The following is a 4,868-nucleotide window of genomic DNA, read 5'->3' as shown; positions in this document are numbered from 1 at the left end:
TTCAATGTGAATTCCCATTACTCGTACCTTTTCTGTCAATAGTCCTTCGGAGGTACATATATCCTCATCTTTTAGCATCACAGATTGAGAGGATCCTTGTATCTCTGAATATTGCTACCTCTTTACCTGCTGCTCCTGGCCTATGCGAGTAAACTTTACCTTCACGGTGTATGGTTTAAGAAGATCTGGCACTTCCTCCATAAACAACCTCCGACCAGCTTGTACATTCTGGTGCAGCTTTCTAGTCTCCACAGTGCTCTCTGTTACCACTCCAACAAAATTCACTGGCTTATCCTGTTTTCATCAACTCAATCATCAGCCATTTCTGATGCCAGTCTTGATGTTTTAACTCTCTGCTCTTACACATGAGTTCTCATTACTTCTGGAAGTGATTTTTTGAACTCCTGTCTAAGTGCCAATTTCCAAAGTTCAAAGTCCCTCTTTCTTCCTTTCCTCACTCTTCTTTTCTCTCTTTTCTCCCTCTGTTCTGTTTTTAATCGTAATTCAAACTGTTTCGTTTCTGTTGCCCTTGATTTTTGCCTCTAACTTGAGTTGTTTCATTTTCAATTGCATGTTAGCCATCTCTGAAGATGGCGTTTCCAGCCAATTTAAATGTTGAGCTATTGCTGTAGTTAGCGCCCATTTCCTCGTGGGTGGAGGCAGGTCAAGCTCCAGCCGGTCTGCTAATTCCAGCAGCTTGACATTAATCACTTTTTGCAAAAATCTGAAGCCACTTCTTCCACCCCCAGAAAACTCTTGACTCAGAGCAATTGGTATCCCAAGCACTGTTTCCTAATGAAAGGCTGATGCCTGAAACATTGATTCTCCTTCTCAGATGCTGCCTGACCTAGCTTTTCCAGTACCACACTCTCGTCTCTGATCTCCAGCATCTGCCGTCCTCACTTTCTCCAAGCGCTGTTTAAACCAATTGAATTCAACACCCGGAACAAAAGACGCTCAGACTTACCACTTGCTGTCTTTGAGTCCAACAACCCGAATCCCAAATCAGAACTACAGAATAAATTCTGCAAACAGCCCCCAACCTGTTATGGAAAAGGCCAGACCCCCTCCAAACATTTCAACAAAGTAACCCAGACCCTAACTTTGCTAGTTGTTTTAAGCGGGTATAACGAAGATATTCCAGGGGGGGATGCAGCTGGTCAAACTAGTAGTTTTAAACAAAACAGTTTGATTTACGAATTTACCGAATGATACACAAACAAAAGAGAACAGAATACTAAATAACTTAAAAATCTGAAAACCCAACAGATTATACCAACTTCATGATGGTGGGCTCAACATTTACAACAATCCCCATAAACACCCTTTGGCACAAAAGGTGAAATCAAACACAGGGTCTTACAGGAGAGATGTCAGAGAGAGAGTACCAGCATGGACCTGCTTCTTTGGGTTCAGCAGCTTTTTCAACTGCCTGACTGCTTTCAGTCAATAGCCAGACAGCCAAAAACCAAATCAAACCACAGAAAAGCTGAGCTGGTAAAACTGGGACACTCCCTTTTCATTGTACAAGTGTTCTAATTAAAAATGTGGAAGCCTTTTGCCTGGGGCATTACCCGTTAGCTATAATCAAAATGGCCCTAAAACCCATCAACTCTGACTTTTCAGTGTCTTTTACAAGGTTGTTAAAGGAGCAGCAGCATCACAGCAGACTGGGTGAAGAAGTAAAAGCCCACGGGATACAGGGTCATGTGCTGAATTGGATCCAAAGTTGGTTCAGTCACAGGAAAGAAAGGATAATGGTCAATGGTGGCCATTGTGAATAGAAAGCTGGTTTAAGTGGTGCTCTGCATGGCTCAAACCTGAGCTGTTTGTTTAATATATTAATGATTTGGAGTTGAATATGGTGGGCAAATTTGTGAAATTTGCAGACGACACAAAAATTGGCCGTGTAGTGGATAGTGTGGAGGATAGCTGTAAGCTCCAAAGCTATATGGATGGTTTGGTGGAGTGGGTAGGAAAGTGGCAGAGTTCAGCTGTGAAAAGTTTCAGGGAATGCATTTTGGGAAGTCGGGCAATGAATGGAAATAGACAGTAAATGGGAATATATTGAGAGGGGCAGGTGAAGTGACAGATCTTAGTGTGCAAATGCACAGGTTCCTAAAGATAGATAGGGTTGTAAAGAAGGCACATGGAATGCTCTCCCTCATTGGCAGATGGGTGCCTACAAAAATAGGGAAATCACAAAGAAACTGTATGAAGCACTGGCGGCGACAACAGAAGATGTGTGCAGTCGGGTCACCACGTTACAGGAAGGACGTCATTGCTGTGGAGAGAGTGCAGAGGAGATTTACTCGAATGTTGCCAGTGCTGGTGAATTGTAGCTATTTGGAAACTGTATGAAGCACTGGCGGCTACAATAGAAGATGTGTGTGCAGTCGGGTCACCACGTTACAGGAAGGACGTCATTGCTGTGGAGAGAGTGCAGAGGAGATTTACTCGAATGTTGCCAGTGCTGGTGAATTGTAGCTATTTGGAGAGGTTGGGGTTATATTCCTTGGAGCCGAGGTGCCATGATTAAGGAATACAGGGCAACCCCACATTCGTGGGTCCGGTTATCGTGGTTTACCGTGGTCTGAGTATGTAAAAGGGAATGTTCCAGAACCAGGGACCAGGAAGCTGCCGGGAAGGCATATTTCCCATTTAAATTAATGGTTTTGCACCTATCTGTAGTTTTGCGTTTCCACTATAGGTCCTGGAACATAGAGCCGCCGTAGCCGTGGTGGATATAGTACTAAATAGTGAGCTACCCGATGAAGGACCAGCACTCTGAAAGCGTGCACTTCCATATAAACCTGTTGAACTATAACCTGATGTTGTGTGATTTTTAACTAATTAGTGAGAGGGAGCAATTAGACAGGAGGAACCCATTTCCTTTGGCAGAGAGTTCAAAAACCAGGGATCACTGATTTAAGCTCAGTGGTTGTAGGATTAGATGATATGAGCAATTTTTTTTATGCAGAGAGTGCTTGGTATCTGGAATTCACTGCTTGATTTGGAGGTGCAGGCAGAGACCTTACTTTTTTTTCAAACAAAAATTCTATGGAACAGCATCTCAAGTGTTGTAAACTGCAAGGTTACTGGCTGTGGTGGCGTTGGCATGGACAAGATGGGCTGAATGCCACCCCCCCCCCCGAAGCTGTATTATTTTTATGATTCTCTAGTTATCGATGAGACCAGACCAGTCAATGCTGTGTGAATATGTAAATATATTTACCATATAGCAAAAGTTACAGTTTGATAATTACACCCACACATTCACCAAGCAGGAACTGACAGGTATAGATCAATAACTGAACTCACATACCCACTTGCATTAGGTGGCCCCATTCATGGAGCTGTATGGGTGTTGTTTAGTTTCCAAATCTCACTCAACTGGTATTAGAATTTTAAGAAAAAAAATGGACAAGGAGCAGCTCTGAGCAGGAGTGGAATCAGACTGGTGGTTCTGTTTAAATTGCAGGCTTTAAACAAACCCTAATGATCATTAATTGAATGTTACATTGATGTTGCCAATCACAACTGAGGTTGATTTACAGGAGGTATCTCTTCTGTCTTCCTTCAGGCAAGTACTCAAAGGACCAAGACAATGTAATATTCCCTCGGTACAGAGCCAAGTGTGACCAGCTGCTTCGAACAACCAGCAGGTACGTTACTGCTGTCAGAGCGAAGAACATCCTTTCCACAGTCACAGAGTGGATTGAGTCATGTTCACATTGAGTTCCATTTCCAGAGAGATTATGTTCAAACCAAGAGTCAAACAACACCAAGGAAATAGAAGTATATATTTTTTATCTACATTCTCAATGCATGCTACCCATTTCCTATCAACTTGAATGAATCCTCATCCGAAATATACATTGCATTAAATCTGAACATAGTATGGTACAGCACAGGAATGGGTCCTTCAGCCCACGATGTTGTGCTGAACTTGACGCCAAATGAAATGAATCCCTTCTGCCTGCCCTTGGTCCATATCCCACCATTTCTTGCATGTTAATTTGCTTATTTTTAAGTCCCTTCAATACCTTTATCGTATCTGCCTCCATCACCACCCCTGGCAGTGCGTTCCAGTCCTATCCCTCTCTACATTAAAAGAAACTGCACCGTGGGTCCCTTTTGAACTTTCCCCGTCTCACCTTATATGCATGCCTCTTAGTCTTAGACATTTCAACTCTTGGAAATAGATTCTGACCATCAACCTTCAGCATGTATCTCATAATATGGGAGTTCTGGATGTAGGTTTGCTCACTGAGATGGAAGGTTTGCTTTCAGACGTTTTATAATTAATCATCAGTGAGCCTTTGGATGAAGCACTGGTGGTATGGCCCGCTTTCTGTTTATTCGGTTTCCTTGGGTTTGTGATGTCATTTCCTGTGGTGGTGTTGCTTCGTGTTAATTTTCTCCGGGGTGGTAAATAGGATCCAAGTCAATCTGTTTGTTGATGGATTTCCGGTTGGAATACCACGCTTCTTGGAATACCATTGCATGTCTCGGTTTGACTTGTCCTAGAATGGATGTGTTGTCACAGTTGAAGTGGTGTCCTTCCTCACCTGTATGTAAGGATACTAGTGAGAGTGTGTCATGTCTTTTTGTGGCAAGTTGATGTTCATATATCCCAGTGGCTAGTTTTCTGCCTGTTTGTCCAATGTAGGTGGACACCTAAATAGAAAGCAGGCCATACCACCAGTGCTTTATCCATTGGCTCACTGATAATGGTACCTAATATGGTGACAAAACATCTGAAAAGGAACCTTCCAGCTTAGTGAGGAAACGTAGATCCAGAACCTCAACCTGTGCAGCAACTCTTCTCAAATTTTTACAGACTTCTATTAAGTCTGCCCTCAGCC

Source organism: Chiloscyllium plagiosum, chromosome 50, assembly GCF_004010195.1.
Source record: "Chiloscyllium plagiosum isolate BGI_BamShark_2017 chromosome 50, ASM401019v2, whole genome shotgun sequence".
NCBI lineage: Eukaryota > Metazoa > Chordata > Chondrichthyes > Orectolobiformes > Hemiscylliidae > Chiloscyllium > Chiloscyllium plagiosum.
This window is presented reverse-complemented; position numbering follows the sequence as displayed.